Source organism: Scyliorhinus canicula, chromosome 22 (genome assembly GCF_902713615.1).
Source record: "Scyliorhinus canicula chromosome 22, sScyCan1.1, whole genome shotgun sequence".
In the NCBI taxonomy this organism is placed as follows: domain Eukaryota; kingdom Metazoa; phylum Chordata; class Chondrichthyes; order Carcharhiniformes; family Scyliorhinidae; genus Scyliorhinus; species Scyliorhinus canicula.
In genome coordinates this window covers 24040720-24058286 of record NC_052167.1, presented here as the reverse complement: position 1 = coordinate 24058286, position 17567 = coordinate 24040720, and the positions used below count along the sequence as shown (strand labels likewise).

Here is a 17567-nt window from a genome sequence, read left to right as displayed (position 1 = left end):
TAGTAATCCAGAGCCCAGGCTAATGCTCAGGGGACGTGTGTTCAAATCCCACCACGGCAGCTGGTAGAATTTCAATTTGCTAAATAAATCTGGAATTGAAAAGCTAGTCTCGGTATTGGTGACCAAGAAACGATTGTTCATGGTCATTAAAAACCTTTTTGGTTCACTAATGACCCTGTGGGGAAGGAAATCTGCCGTCCTTACCCGGTCCGGTGACTCCAGACCCACAGCAATGTGGTTGACTCTTAATTGCCCTCTGGAATCACCCAACAAGCCACTCAGTTCGAGGACAATTAGGGAGGACAATTAGGGAAGGGAACAAATGCTGGCCTTGCTAGCGACGCCCACATCCCATGAAAGAATTTTTAAAATCATTCTCTCCACATAGACAGAGCCACATCAAGTCAGTCTAAAACAAGTTTCAGAAGCTGTTTGTGCAGTTGCCTTGTCAGCTGTCCTCTCTGCCCATAAATTAAGGTTTCTTGCTCGATGACCAACACAGTGCCGAACGTACGTGCAAAATCATGGTTAAAAATAGGATTTAGAACTGAAGAACATAAGAAATAGGAGAAGGAGTGGGCCTTTCAAGCCCCCTCTGTCATTCAATAAGATCATGGCTGGTCATCTCCCTGAATTCCACCTTCCTATACTATCTCCAAATTTCTTTAGTACCTAAAAAGAAAGACTCTTGTCTTGACGGAACAACTATCTGTGGTAGAGTTCCAAAGACTCTCAACACTTCGAATGACAGAAATTCTCCTCACCTCGTTCCAAAATGGCCATCCGGTTATTCTGAGTCTGTGACCCCATTTTCTAGATTCCCCACCCAGAGGAAGTATTTTCTCTGTTGCTTTTGATTCATTCTTCAGACAGGAGTATCGCAAGCAAGGCCAGCATTTATTGTCCATCCCTAATAACCCTCGAGGTAGTGATGAGTCACCTTCTTGAACCATTACAGCCCAGATGATGTAGATGTAGCCACAATGTTAGTCCTGGTCAAGCCCTTTAAGAACTTTGTTTCATTTAGTGAACCTTTCTTCCAGAATCTAGTGTGAGATGGGCCCTGAAATAAAGTTTATTTGCACCTTCTAGCACTTGCCAAAATCCTCAACTTTCTTGATCTTCATTTCCTTCTGCAGAATACAGGTGGTTGGACCCAATATTTGAGGTTTATACTTTCTATCTTTTTGTGCCTTGAATGATTACTGAGTTGTTTACTGAGTTGTTTGTGTTTCCAAAACGGTGGAATGGATAGGGTTGTTGCATAGCTTAGAATGGATCTAAAGTGGGCAGCACGGTAACACAAGTGGATAGCACTGTGGCTTCACAGCGCCAGGGTCCCAGGTTCGATTCCCGGCTTGGGTCACTGTCTGTGCGGAGTCTGCACGTTCTCCCTGTGTCTGCGTGGGTTTCCTCCGGGTGCTCCGGTTTCCTCCCACAGTCCAAAGATGTGCAGGTTAGGTGGATTGGCCATGATAAATTGCCCTTGGTGACCAAAAAGATTAGGAGGGGTTATTAGGTTACGGGGATAGGGTAGAAGTGAGGGCTTAAGTGGGTCGGTGCAGACTCAATGGGCCGAATGGCCTCCTTCTGCACTGTATGTTCTATGTTCTAAAAAAGCAGTGATAGAATGGGGATGAGAGGGGCAGCAATATTACAACAATTTCCCAGCCTCTGAAAGATGACAGGCTACCTTTTTACAGGTTTCTCAGTGTTAGGGACCCCACTATTGTACATTGTACCTACAACGTGCTGAAGAATGAGAATTGTTGTTAGTGAGTTATCTCTTACCCGTCAATAGTATTTGATTTGGGTGGGCTGTTTTGTTCATTTGTCTTAGAATTTGTTAAAAGAAGTTAGGATTCCAATGAAGGGAAGGTGATGGCTATAGGAGACACATTGAACAATCTTTGCAAACAGATATTGATCATGCCTGTCTATTGTGCTAAGGTTTAACCACTTAAAAGTGCATTCATTGTTTAAAACAAAATATATGGTCACCCCTTGCCATTTTCTGGAGCCAATTGAACTATTCTTGGGCCATCACTTTGAAGCCAACTGTTAAAAGATCTATTAAACTGTTCCTAAATGGCAAAGACTTTTCTAACTTCTCCCTTCCTTTTGGGGAAGCACATGAGTATAGTTTTGTACTCCAAACCTGCCTGAAATAGGTGGCAGTGTCTGTAATAATGGCCTGCCTTACTAGAAACACTTCCTTTTAACACATCATCCTCGATGGACTTTTCAGTTCTGAGGGGGCTTTATAATGTCCAAATAGGTTAGGTGGGGTTACTGGGATAGGGTAGAGATGTGGGCTTAAGTAGGGTGCTCTTTCCAAGGGCCGGTGCATACTCAATGGGCTGAATGACCTCCTTCTGCACTGTAGATTCTATGACCAAGGACAGGCTTTGTTAATAGCCTAGCAAGGAGCCATGGATATCTATGATCCCATATGTGCCTTTCATTGATTTCATTTTGATTTCAAAAGTTAATTGGATGGGCACTTGAAGAAAATTAGGGATAGAGTGTGGAGTGGGACTGATTGGATTACACCACAAGAGCCAGCAATGGGCCGAATGATCTCCTTTTGTGCTGTAAATGATTCTGATTCCCTAACTGCTTCCCCAGGTGTCAAAGCCTTTGTTGCTTGAAGATCATTGACCTGCTTATGTTGACTTGTACTCCCAGGGAATAGCTATTTATTTGGTCTTCGTCTCCTTCATGAAGTATGGGAGAAGTGGGACTGCAGGATGGATGATGCTGAGTTGCCTGAATATCCAGATGGAGTTTCCTCTTCAGAACAGCTGAAACACATGTCATTTTACACCTGTTACTGAGGGCCGTTCCACAGTAGCTGAACACATTGGCCGACTTTCAAGGCATCACTCATCCAACAAGAACTTCTAGTGTCCTACAATACGCAACAAGGTCTTTCGTGACCGCACCAACAGCCTCTTTAAAATCTTGCCCTCCAAAGGTTTAAAGTATGGCACAATTTTGCTCCGCTCAAATGCCATTTCCAGAAAGGAAATCCCTGGAAGCAACAGCAGCTCGGTTAACCACAGCACTTTCCCGATTCTGACCAATAAAAATTAAGCTAAAGATATTTTCAAAGCAACAGTAATTCGCTTCAAAATTAACGGTAGATATTCAGCTTGGCGTCGGGTGTCAAACTGATGACAGTAGATGACCCACCCGAATGCTTGGATTTTAGTTTAGTTTAATTCTATGTCTATAACCAGGGGCTGATTTCTGGTCCCCAAGTTAAATATCTCCACTCGTTAGTCTGCAAAAAGCTGGTCACTTTTCAGCTGCAATTATCGAATGTGAATTGGACGGTATATAGAGGTCATAAAGAGTTTGCTGGCCAGTTTTGTGTATAGATTCTAGACTTTTCTACAGTGTGTACGCCAGCAAACTATTTATTTACCCATTCAGAGTAAATAGACCAGGGTTTGTGAGTAGTGCCAATTCAGCAGCCACCTTTGTGAAATTGAACCTAAGGGTGGGTGATGCAAAGAAGCCAGCAGTTTCCAAGAAGAGCGGGTAGAAAGCTTTGAAGAAAATGCCACCCAGGGGCAGCGGGAAGAGGCGATCCAGGAAGGAGAGTTACGCCACCTACATCTACAAAGTGATGAAGCAGATTCACCCCAACATCGGCATCTCCTCCAAGACCACGAGGATCATGAGCTTGTTCGTCAACAACATCTACCGGCAAATCGCGGGTTGAGGCATCTTGCCCATTACAACAAAACTAGTACCGAAGTTCTCGTCAGATCCAGACCGCCGTGTGCCTGCTGCTACCTGGGGAACTGGCCGGGCATGCCGTGCCGGAGGGCATAAAGAAGATGACCAAGTACACCAGCTTCAAGTAAAACTGTACACTGTTCTGAAAAACTAATCCCACTCGATGTAGAATTCTGGAATCATATGACTGGGCAGCATGGTAAGATTGTGGATAGCACAAACGCTTCACAGCTCCAGGGTCCCAGGTTCGATTCCGGCTTGGGTCACTGTCTGTGCGGAGTCTGCACATCCTCCCCGTGTGTGCGTGGGTTTCCTCCGGGTGCTCCGGTTTCCTCCCACCGTCCAAAGATGTGCGGGTTAGGTGGATTGGCCATGATAAATTGCCCTTAGTGTCCAAAATTGCCCTTAGTGTTAGGTGGGGTTACTGGGTTATGGGGACAGGGTGGAGGTATGGGCTTGGGTAGGATGTTCTTTCCAAGAGCTGGTGCAGACTCGATGGGCCGAATGGCCTCCTTCTGCACTGTAAATTCTATGTCTATGTTGAACTCTGATTGGTCAAGGCATTGTCCTGGGAATTGAATCGTCTGCAGATAGAAGTTGAGTGTTCAAAGGGAGAGGCCACATGCCAGTCTGCCAGCGACCGGAAAACCTCCCGCGCTTATGTTCGAGACAGGAAGGAACCAATGTGTTGCGGCGGAATATGAGTCCGGCTCATTGCTGAGCCAATTCACACGATTATCCCTGAGCCCACCAGGATTTGGGGGTGGCTCAGGATTCCATGGGAGGCGTTACATTCTTCTCTTTGACAATCGCGTGACAAAGATCGGTGAACAACAATGTGTATTTTTTACTTGAAGATGAGACTATACACAAATAAGAGTTAACTTAGCAGGCATCATATGAAGAGATCGGCTCTGCTTGCCGACAATGTGCCTAGTTTGACGCTGATTGTGGCATCATCGCCTGTGGCTGAGTTTTCTGTACTGAACTTGTTACACTCACACAGCTTGGCTAGGCTGTGCGATGTTATGGTTGTTATCAAACTCGCGTTTTCATTCCACGCAGTACTAATCAGTAAAACTGTAATCTAAAGCATTTTGACCTTTTGTTATCTGAATGGGCAGAATGTCTGACCTTCCCATTGCACGGAGAAGTTTGACAGCGCCCTTGGCTTGATAAAGCCTTCTCCTGGTGAGACACTGACTTTGCCAATGTCCTGTTGCAGTGAAAGCTGGATGCCAGAACCATTGTCCACGTTCATTTGATTATAGCTACTTTTTAATGTTGCAGCCCTGGTTCCTGTAAGCTATCTCCACCACTGTCTCTCATTTACTTTGTAGGTCGCTAGCCCTCCTTCCATTAAAGATCATTCTCCTGGAAAATGACATAAGTAATCTAGTAGAAAAATCAAGAGATTTAAATTAAAAATCTTTTTTTTCCATTTTCTTTGAATATTTTTAATTATTAGATATACAAAAATATTGGCGACGAAGAAATGGATTGTTGAGTTAGGTTTCATCTAATCGGGAGACAGGCGGCACATGGGGCAGTGGTTCGCACTGTTGCCTCACGGCGCCAAGGACCTGGGTTCGATCCCGGCCCCAGGTCACTGACCATGTGGAGTTTTTTTACATTCTCCCCCTGTCTGCATGGGCCTCGCTCCACAACCCAAAGATGTGCAGGGTAGGTAGGATTGGCCATGCTAAATTGCTCCTGAATTGGGAGGAAAACAAATTAGGCACTTTAAATTTATTTTTGAGTTTCATCTAATTACACCATGAAGAATGGACTTGGGGAGATGGTCCAACATGATGATGGACTAGTCAGGAAGCCATTGGTGAGAGTGAAGGGGTGGGGCTATTGGAGGTAGGTGAATAAACCTACAGGAGTACATCTCTTCAGATTTTCCATCCCTATTATAATGCGAGTGTGTGTGTGTGTGTTTTAGGGGGTTGGTGAACTCTATTATTCCACATGTTATCTGCCTTTGTGATATATTGGTGCCAAATCAGACAATTGCATCGTAATGTTTACATCAAGATGTATTACAGGCTGCAGAGTAGCGAATGTCTCAGCTATGACTCAGCTGGTTACACATTTGCCTCTGAATCGGAAGCTTCTGCATTCAAGACGCACTCGAAATATTGAGCACAAAAGTCCCACGCAATACCGATTGCTACACTGTCGAAGGCGCCATCTTTTGCATGAGACATTAAACTGGGACCCCATCTGCTTGCTTGGGTGCCATGGCACTATTTCATAGTGGAGCAGGGGAGTTATTCTTTATTATAAATTTAGAGTACCCGATTATTATTTTTTTCCCAGTTAAGGGGCAATCAATTTTAGCGTGGCCAATCTACCTACCCTGCAAACTCCACAGGAACAGTGACCCGGGGCCGGGATCGAACTCCTTCTATTCTGTGCACTCTTGAGTACTTGGGTCTCTTGTATACTCCCAGATGTGAGAATACTCTTTTTTTGGGGGGGGGAAGGGGGGAGGTTCCTCCGTTATGGTCATATAACCTCATTTGATTCAAGCATATCATCCCTCCTCACAGTTGTGATTGTTTCTTTAACTAATATTGGGAACCCCGCACACTGCTTTTTAATACTCTCTTTATCCTGTCTGAAAATCCTCTAATCAGGAATGTTGAGCTGCCATTCCTGCCCTTTAAGCCATGTTTCAATGCCAGCTATGATATCGTATTTCCAAGTGTACATCTGTACACTCAGCTCAGCTGTCTTGGTCACTCTGCTTTTTCTACTGAAGTATATAGCAAGGGCAGCATGATAGCACAGTAGTTAGTTCTGTTGATTCACAACGCCAGGGTCCCAGGTTCGATTCCCGGCTTGGGTCACCGTCTGTGCGGAGTCTGCACCTTCTCCCCGTGGCTGCGTGGGTTTCCTCCGGGTGCTCCGGTTTCCTCCCACAAGTCCCGAAAGACGTGGGGCGAGATTCTCCGCAAATGCAGAGAGTCGTAAAGGCCACCGTGAAACTGGCCGTGTTTCACGGCAGCCTTCACGCCCGTTCCCGGGTCCCGATTCTCTCCCCCCAACCCCCAATCGGGGCTAGGAGCAGGACCCTGGGAATCACGGCGTCGCGACCTTAACGACCGTCGTTAAGGCCGCGCACCAAGATGACGCGCGGCTGGCATCTGTATGACGTCAGACGCGCATGCGCAGGTTGGAGCCGGCTCCAACCCGTGCATGCGCGGGTGACGTCATCACGACATTGACGGAACCTGCGCATGCGCGGTTCCGCATTTCTCCACCACTGCCCGACAAGATGTGGCGGCTTGATCTTGTCGGGCGGCGGAGGGGAAATAGTGCGTCCCTGTTGGACGCAGGCCCGACGATCGGTGGGCACCGATCGCGGGCCTGTCCCCTCCCGAGCACAACGGTGGTGCTCCCGCCCCAAACGGGCCTCTGGATGCCCCAAACGGGCATCCAGCGCCCGTTTGTACGACGGCAGCAAGCAGGTGTGTTTGCTGCCGTGAAAAAACGGGCGTAAAGGCCCGGCCGCTCGGCCCATCAGCCGCGGAGAATCACCGCTCGCCGTAAAAAACGGCGAGCGGCGATTCGTGACATGGGTCGGGCGAGGGGGGGGGGAGAATAGCGGGAGGGCGCAAAAAATATCGGGAGGCCCTCCCGCTATTCTCCCAACCGGCGTGGGCAGCGGAGAATCGCGCCCGTGCTGTTCGGCGAATTGGACATTCTGAATTCTCCCTCAGAGTACCCAAACAGGTGCCGGAATGTTCCGACAAGGGGCTTTTCACAGTAACTTCATTGCGGTGTTAATGTATGCCTACTTGTAACAATAAAGATTATTATTGTTATTAGAAATGGTGCTTGTCTATTATCTAGCCTTTGTTCTGTCTGCATTCCATACATATTTAACTAATTTCTGGCTCTCCATGTCCAACTTTGTTTCTTTTCTTTTCTGAATCTACGTTCAGCTAGATGAGTTGAAACCCTATCCAACGGCACCAGCGAACCTCCCCACCATGAGACTGGTCCTGGCTCTATTACGCTAATAGCTAATAGACATAATCAGTGACAACTGACCACTGGAACACAGAGCTGCTTTTGGAAGAAGCCTCATGCTTGTCCCTGTACACAGTTGTATATAGTTAATCATGAAGGCTTCGCCTGCTCAACCTTGCCCCTTGCCTGAGGTGTGGTGACCCTCAGAAGGAGAGGGCAGCCTATGGTCCTCAAAACACACAAATTGTCGGCCAATTCGGCTTACACAACAGGTTGTTTATTAAAATAAATAATTAATTGGCTGAGCGCACTTTGGACATCTCAGAATGCGAACGGCGCCAAACAAATGCAAGTTATTTGCCTTTCCAAGTTTGCCAGTGCAACTCGCTGACTTTTTATGGACTGTGTTCTCCCCGTGTCTGTGTGGGTTTCCTCCGGGTGCTCCGGTTTCCTCCCACAAGTCCCGAAAGACGTGCTTTTAGGTAATTTGGACATTCTGAATTCTCCCTCTGTGTACCTGAACAGGCGCCGGAATGTGGCGACTAGGGGCTTTTCACAGTAACCTCATTGCAGTGTTAATATAAGTCTACTTGTGACAATAAAGGTTATTATTATTGCCTGTTGGGTAGATGGGATTACAGAATATGCTTCTCTGTTATTACACAATGCCTGTTCACCTTGTCATTAACCTGCCACTCAGCCAGCCTCATCATTTTGCCTTCTAATGCAAATATTAGAGGCCGAATAATTGATCACAACTGATTAAACTGACATTCAAAGGGGTTAAATCAAATTGATCCTCAAAATGTTGGGAGTCATTTTTCACCATCTTCACCCGGCTGTGGATCTGGTGGCATGGATTGCCTGCCTACTGTAAAACTCGCCCCATTTTCACCACCATTGAGGTTGACGGGTATTGCTGATGTGGGTGAAGGCGAGAATGACCTTTGAGTTTCTGAAGATTATTCAAACGGAGGAACTCTGCGTCACATGTTTAAAAAGAACAATGAGTATTTATACCAGGTGATACCAGTTACTGATCCGGAAGCAGGGTGGGTCTTGTAGTGTGGCTCATAGCAAACCGAGATCACGACTGGAACTACAGCAACATCTCGCAATAACAGCAGGATTATTTCTCCAGTTAAATTCACTTGAGTGGAGGGATAGCTGTATTCCATAAATCATGTGCATTAAAATTTATTCTAGTCACTGGGAGCAGCAACTGGGTGATGTCCTCCATCAACCTCATCTTTATTTTGGCTGCTTCTTGTGGTGTCTCTATATTCAGCCCATGATGAAAGGGACTTACTGTTTACTTCCTGGAGACAGGAAAGAATGTGAGCGAACAGGCGGCTTCTTCGATAACTGTCCCAGCTGTTTTGTACTGTCTGTTCCTCCTTTGTCACCCATTTAAGTGTAAATAAGTTTGGTTTTCTGTACATAGCTCATGGTAGACTGTTGGACGCAGGCTACGTCGTCTACAAGACTTTTCAAAAAACGCTCAGATTTCGGATAGTAATGGTTGATATTTGTTTTGGGTTTTGCGAGCTCGGGCTCATTGAGTACGGCCTGGACTCTGCCTATTACCAACAACAAAAAGGAAATGCTGTTTGATTCAATCAATCACTGGGACATATGGCTTATGTATCTGGCCCCACACTAGCATTGAATTTGTACATGATGCTGCTTGTATAATAATAATCTTTATTAGTGTCACAAGTAGGCTTACATTAACACTGCAATGACGTTACTGTGAAAATCCCCTAGTCGCCACACTCTGGCGCCTGGTCGGATACACAGAGGGAGAATTCAGAATGTTCAATTCGTGAAGGGTAAGTCTTGCCTCACAAATTTAATTGAATTCTTTGAGGAGGTAACTAAGTGTGTAGATGAAGGTAGAGCAGTTGATGTCGTATACATGGATTTTAGTAAGGCGTTTGATAACGTTCCCCATGGGCGGCTTATGAAGAAAGTAAGGAGGCGTGGGATAGAGGGAAATTTGGCCAATTGGATAAGTAACTGGCTATCACAGGGATGGGCAAACTACGGCCCGTGGGCCGCTTGCGGCCCACCAAAGGTCTTTATGTGGCCCACCAAGATCAAGTCATTAAAAAGGTTAATGGGGGAGGGGGGGGGGGCTGTTGGGTTACTTACTGGTATAGGGTGGATACGTTGACTTGAGTAGGGTGATCATTGCTCGGCACAACATCGAGGGCCGAAGGGCCTGTTCTGTGCTGTACTGTTCTATGTTCTATATGAGGCGCCCAGAATCATAACCGGGTGAAGTAATTATTTTACTTAATATACTATGCGGCCCTTTAAAATTGTGAATTTCTGAATGTGGCCCTTGCATGGAAAAGTCTGCCCACCCCTGGGCTATCACATAGAAGTGGTGGGTGGAAAATTTCAGACTGGAGACCAGTTACCAGCGGTGTACCACAGGGGTCAGTGCTGGGTCCTCTGCTATTTGTGATTTTTATCAATGACTTGGAGGAGGGGGCTGAAGGGGGTCAGTAAATTTGCTGATGACACCAAGATTGGTGGAGTAGTGGATGAGGTGGAGGGCTTTTGTAGGCTGCAAAGAAACATTGATAGGATGCAGAGCTGGGCCGAAAAATGGCAGATGGAGTTTAACCCCGATAAGTGTGAGGTGATTCATTTTGGTAGAAAAAATTTGAACGCGGATCACAGGGTCAACGGCAGGGTTCTGAGGAATGTGGAGGAACAGAGAGATCGTGGGGTTCATGTCCACAGATCTCTGAAGGTTGCCACTCAAGTGGATAGAGCCATGAAGAAGGCCTATAGTGTGTTAGCGTTTATTAACAGGGGGCTTAAGTTTAAGAGCCGCGGGGTTATGCTGCAACTATACAGGACCCTGGTGAGACCACATTTGGAGTATTGTGTGCAGTTCTGGTCACCTCATTATCGGAAGGATGTGGAAGCATTGGAAAGGGTGCAAATGAGATATACAGGATGCTGCCTGGTTTGCAGGATAGGTTTTATGAGGAAAGGTTGAGGGAGCTAGGGCTTCTCTCTTTGGAGCGGAGGAGGATGAGAGGCGACTTAATAGAGGTTTATAAGATGATGAGGGGGATAGATGGAGTGGGCGTTCAGAGACTATTTCCTCGGGTAGATATAGCTGTTACAAGGGGGCATAACTATAAGGTTCAGGGTGGGAGATATAGGAGGGATGTCCGAGGTAGGTTCTTTACTCAGAGAGTGGTTAGAGTGTGGTGTGGACTGCCTGCTGTGATAGTGGAGTCGGACACTTTAGGAACTTTCAAGCAGTTATTGGATAGGCACATGGAGCACATCAGAATGACAGGGAGTGGAATAGCTTGAACTTGATTTCGGACAATGCTCGGCACAACATCGAGGGCCGAAGGGCCTGTTCTGTGCTGTACTGTTCTATGTTCTATCTTTCGGGACTTGTGGGAGGAAACCGGAGCACCCGGGGGAAACCCATGCAGACACGGGGAGAACATGCTTAGACACAGTCGCGAATCAAACCTGGGACACTGGAGCTGTGAAGCAATAGTGCTAACCACTGTGCTACAGTGCCGCCAATGTGGGGCAGACAGGATATATTTTTGGACAGACGGCAACATCCTGATTGTGGACAATACCACACGTGTAGCCACTGCATAATAGTAGCATGAGCAGACTTGCCAACCAAACGGAACCCTTTTCCCCTGCAGTGTAAATTGTTGTGTGTAGTTTGAAATTTGGCATTCTTCCATTTGTCCTGATCAGTGCAAGATGAATAGCAGCCGGATGTCTCCCTTTTCAGCAATATTCAAATTGTGTAACTATCAGGGGTCAAAGCTGAGGGGGGGGGCTGGGTAGCCGAGGGGGGGGGCTGGGTAGCCGAGGGGGGGGGGCTGGGTAGCCGAGGGGGGGGGGCTGGGTAGCCGGGGGGGGGGGGGGGGGGGGGGGGGGGGGGGTAGCCAAGGGGGGGGCTGGGTAGCCGAGGGGTGGGGGCTGGGTAGCCGAGGGGGGGGGGGGGCTGGGTAGCCGATGGGGGCTGGGTAGCCGAGGGGGGGGGCTGGGTAGCCGAGGGGGGGGGGCTGGGTAGCCGAGGGGGGGGCTGGGTAGCCGAGGGGGGGGCTGGGTAGCCGAGGGGGGGGGCTGGGTAGCCGAGGAGGGGGCGGGGTAGCCGAGGGGGTGGGGGCTGGGTAGCCGAGGGGGGGGGTTGGGTAGCCATGGGGGGATGCGGAGCTATGTCCGTGAAAGGAAGGATGCGGGAGGGTATGCAGGGTGAGGGGATGAAGGATGGGTATGAAGGGGCCTCCAGAAGGTTGGGGGAGGGGTATGGAAAGGCTTCAGCGACCCAATAGCGGGGGCCTCATACTGGGTGTGGGGTAGTGTTCATGTATGTGTGGGGGAGGGGGGGGGGGGAGCCTCAAGATCACTTAGAGATTGGGACACCTATTCAAAATGGTGGCCTGACCTCTTGAGGAGGTGGTCTGGCCAAAGAGATCAGCTCCCCAGTGATGGAACAAATTCTGAAGTGTGGGCTTGACCGGAGAAAAACTCCCCATCGCCCAAATCAATGATTAAGTGTGGTTAGATAGCCAAACCCGCCTGAAATTATAGTTCAAAACTTTTCTGTTAAATCGCCCCGCCCCCCGGTTGCCAAATGGTGAGAGGAGCTCAGAAGGTAAATGATTTTTATTCTTTTAGAGCTGTGAACCAGGGTCAACTGAGTACATCCCCTCAGCCTCCCAAACCATTCGCTGATAGTCCTCACCACTGTGACCTGCCGTTCCTCCCCTGCCCTCTGGCAGTGATCCTGAGCCTCCTGCCTCATGTCTAACAAAGCCCTACATCCCGATGACACTCTCTCTCATCCCAATCGCTACTCCAATTCTGCCACCTCCACCCAACACCGTCATTTTTCCCAATTGCCAAAGGCTCCCATCCCTGACAACAATCCTGCTAGCTATGGACAGGAAATGGAATACACTGAAATCTCCAGTGCTGAACATCAAACACCTTGGGCGACTTCTCCGACCTTCCTTGCTGGAATCTCGCCCGGCGTTGGGGCCGTTCACACCGGAAATCCGGCGCGACTGGCTTCCACGGACCCGCCAGTCCCGCGCGCGCGCGGTCGACGTGGTGCCGGTTGGGGACCATTGGAACAGGCCTCCGCAGCGATTCTCCACGATCGACCGACCGAACTCCCGCCGGCATGGTTTACATGTGGTACCACCCTGCGGGAGCTGGGACCAGCGGCCACGGTGGCAGTCCGGGTGGGGGGAGGTATCTGACTCTGGGGGGGGGGGGGGCCTCAACGGTGGCCAGGCCCGCGATCGGGGGCCACCAATCGGCGGGCCATTGCGATCTGGAGGGACCTTCCTCCACGCAGACCTGCTGTGTGGCTCCGCCATGTTGGCGGCGCCCGTGCTAAGGTGGGCCGCCACACACATGTGTGGACCCGCTTGCGTCCGCCATGCACATGCGCGGACCCGCTTGCGGCCAGCATGCGCGGCCGTACGGTCTGGCTAGCAGGGCCCCGCCGGCAGCCAGAGCTGCGGGTCGCACGTCAGGGCTCTGCTAGCCCCCTGGAAAACGGAGAATCACCCCGGAACTTTATATAAATGGAACAACAAATCATACCCTATTCCAGTGTTCTTCAAACTTTTTTTCCGGAGACCCATTTTTACCAACTGGCCAACCTTTGGGACCGATTTCGTGACCCACGCCGGCCGACCTGAGCGACCCACCATTTTCTCTTACCTTGTTTGCTGCTGACAAAAATGGAGGAAATGGTTTTGGGTCCCTTTGGCCCTCGTACACGCTCCTCCAATGGAACCTGTTGGATGAGGGTGAAGCCTTCCGGTGTCGGAAAGTATGGAGTCTCCATCTGTCCAAAGTTCTGCATTTTTTCCCGTAAAATTTTCTCAAATAAACCCCCCCGAACTTGTAAAAAAAAATAAAAACAAAATGAATGAAATAAATGAAAAAAATAAAAATTAAATGAATAAAATGAAGGAATAAAATGAATAAGGCCTTCCCCGAACTTGTAAAACAAAACGCTGCGACCGTTCAAAAAAACAACGGCCGCACTGCACATGCGTGCCCGATCATCAGCACGCATAGTTTTGCGCATGCGCGCCGATGGTCTGGCACACATGCGCAGTGGGGCCGCATTTTACTTACATGTTCGCGGCCATTTTGAAGGCCGCTTGCAGCCGCCGTTATTAACAGCCGGCTGCTGTGGCTGTTGCGCGCAGATTTGCGAGATCGAGAGCACCACGACAGACGCTTCCGCGACCCTCCCGACACCCACCCGTGGGGCGCGCCCCTGAGTTTGACAATGCCTGCCCTATTCCCAGACATTAGTTGCAGGAATTAATCCAATTGAGGGCTGCCATGAAGCCAATAAGGTTAAATTGTGTTTCTCGTTGAATCTACAGGCATGGATTTTAGATAGTGAACCTAGTTTTCTTTATAATGGGCCTTACTTAGTTCCCTTTTTATTTTGTTGAAGTTTTGAACCAGCCGCTCTAGTACAGCACAAGATGTTTTGGGATTGCTTCAAGTCTGACTGAATGTCCACAGAAGGGGAAGGGCCCAACCGCTGATGGATGTACAACAGCTGCACAGAGCTCTAAATTCTCACTGGCTCGTATTGCCCGTGAAACACACTGGCTGAATCAGCAACACAGATATATTTATCACTTAACAAGGCCCTCGGGTCCGTTTTCCTCATTGAAAAGCTCAGTGGCAGTGATGTATGTGCATGCTCGAAATTATCTGGAACCTCGCACTGTGATTATACATCTGATCATCCCGGCCTATGCGCTTCATGTAGACACCGCCTCCTTCAGTGAGAGAGGGTGCGCGATGTTGGCATTTCACTGAGGCCTCCCCAGATTGGTTCCCTTCTGTCCCCCGGCACCCTGTGGAAGATTCCGGAACTCCATAGTTTCTGGAAGACCTCTGGCAAGTGGCAGAAGTGTTGGCTTGCTATTCAACTGTGATGGTTGATGTACCATCAATTGAACGCGAGACGAGTTGCTGGACAAAAGTATGGCTTTAATCAGCTAGATGTTAGCCCTGCGGTCGATTACAGTATAAAGACGACCGCCGGGAGTACTGGGTACTTATAACCCGCCCTGGAGGCGGGGTTAACTCAGCTTCTCGACCAATCGGGGAGCATTCACATGACTGGTCTCAACCAACCGGTCGAGAGGCACATTACCGACCAGGGCCAATGGTAAGCCGGTGTTCTGCACCAATGGCAGGCGCTATGCTAATCATACCACCACATTGGTATTATAGTTCCCTGACTTTGATCGGCACTGATATAAACCCTCTCGCAGGAGGTGTTCAACTGGAGCCAGGAGCAGGACCGCTTCCTGATTATTACCTGTAGTTTAATGATGTTCAGAGGGCCTAAAGTAATTGAGTATAATCTTAATGAATAGTGTGTGCTGAGAGAGTGTCTTTTGAGATGTTTAAAATGGGTATAGATGCATTTAAGGGACAACCCGAAGTCTTTGAGGGAGAGAGGAATAAAGGGTTTCAGTGATAGATTTAATTGAGAAAAAATGGAAGGAATCTCACGGAGCGAACCGCTGGCATAAACTGGTTTGCGAAATTGTCTGTTTCTATGTCATTCACCCTAAGTAATCCTATATATCATAGAATTTACAGTACAGCAGGAGGCCATTTGGCCCATTGAGTCTGAACCGGGCCTTGGAAGGAGCACCCTACTTAAGCCCTCGCCTCGATCCTATCCCCGTAACCCAGTAACCCCATCTAACCTATTGGATACTAAGGAGCAATTTAGCATGACAAATTCACCTAACCTGCACATCTTTGGACTGTGGGAGGAAACCGGAGCACCCGGAGGAAACCCACACAGACACGGGGAGAACGTGCAGTCTCCACACAGACAGTGACCCACTCCGGAAATCGGACTAAGGGCCCTGGAAACGTGAAGCAACTGTGCTAACCACTGTGCCACAGCGCTGCCCCCCCCCCCCCATATAATGGTGGAGTTGAATGTGTAAACATGGAAAAAAATGTGCAACATCATTTTTATGCCCTGTACCTCTAGTCTTTGATTGGCTGTGGGCTCTTCTTGAAGCTAGCTAAATTCTAGGAATCATTGAGCAAGAAGCACCAAGGGTAACTGATCAGAGCCCAAGTCATTCTCCTGGTGAGCAGGCCAGGGTACTGTAGATACAGGAAATGCTCAAGAGGGCGGGCGGCGTCCACGGCGAGAGGAACAACTAACATATCAGGTTGCCGAAACCGAAACCCACTCTTATCAAAAGGTCATCAAACTTCACTCCCTCCACTGACACTGCCAGGCCCACTGCGTATTTCCAGCATTTACTGTTTTGAGTTCTGTTAAGGTCCTGGACATTGGCCCTTCCTGAAAAAAGAAATGGGTAAGCATGGATCTCATTATATGTGGGATCTTGCTGTGTGTAAAATGATTCCTGAATTGCCTGCACTTCATTTGGTGTCAGATGTTTGAGGGATGTGATAGGGTAGTACTGTTCTCCACGTTTTTTTATCCAGTCTTTCTCATTCCTTTCTCTTCCTCGCCCTCGCTTTTTAGTTTAGATGAAGGTAGTTGTTTAATTTCACAGGATAATATTGACAGTGCAGTGTCCGTCACTCACTGCCATTAATACCCATTACCTTTTCCAAGGCAAAAGGCTTTCCAGTCCAGTGTTGAGTCTGGCGAGTCATTTCAATATATTTCCTTCAATCTGTCTCATTGATATGATAATTCCAACCATGTGCATGTGAGCACCTTTTGTAAGTGTCATGGTAACTGCTAGTAATCAAGAGGTCCAGGCTAAAACTCGGGGGAAATGGTTTCCAACCCTTCCACGGCAGTTTTTGGAATTTAAATTCGATGAATAGACCGGAACATAAAGCTAGTCTCATTAATGAGGACCAGGACAAACATGGTTTGTTGTCGTAAAGATCCATCTGGCTCACAAATGTCCTTTAAGGAAGGAAATGTGCCAAGATTACCTGGCCAAGCCAACATGTTATTCCATATCCACACCAATGTGGTTGACTCTTTTAACAGCCCTCTGAAATAGTCCAGCGAGCCACTCAGTCCAAGGGCAATTAGGGAGGGGTAACAAATACTGCCCCAGCCAGCGACGCCCACATCCCATGAACAGAAGTACATTTTTAAATTAACATCTGCAGCCCATAATCTCTAACGAGGGACATCAGCAGGGAATATGCAATTGACAGGCCCCATCAATGTTGAGTGAATTTATTCAGTAAGTTCCTAAATCCAAGAGGGACTTCATCACAGCACTACATTGTTCTTGGGCTAGCAAGGTGGGAAGGGGAAATGAACCCTGATTGCCATTCCTGATCACCATTCTGCACTTGGCTACTCAAGCATATAGTTGAAAAATGGTCACTTAAAGGTGGTGCCAGAGGGCAAATAGTCCCATGGCACACAACAAGGAGTCGATTCCTTCTGGAGAGGGACAGAAGGGAGAAATTGCTGATTAAAGGATGGCATTAAAAGGATGAATGTAGCCTAACTTTTTTCTCAAATGTTAATGTAGTTTTTTTTAAAAATAATTTTTATTGAAAAATTTTGATTTTGATTTTATACAAATTGACGCGTTAATGTAGTATTATTTGCAGTTGGCACATTATATTGGAAGAGCAGGTCGTTATGTCTCTCCGTTTTGTCTGTAAACATTACTCTGAACTTGTTGAATATTGTTTTTGCCCTTTCCATCTTTTGGCCTCCTCTGCTGTCAGAACCATAGTTCTAACGCAGAATCTAATATCTCCTGCTCTCTCTAAATCTCTGTGTGATGTAACCATTAATTAAC

The 17567-nt window shown here is 48.0% G+C and overlaps 1 protein-coding gene across 1 annotated transcript in view; it reads left to right on the top strand.

Moving 5' to 3' along the window:
• Positions 1-17567, top strand: part of ldb3a (LIM domain binding 3a) — a 179893-nt gene that overhangs the window by 49867 nt on the left and 112459 nt on the right. The window lies entirely within an intron of this gene.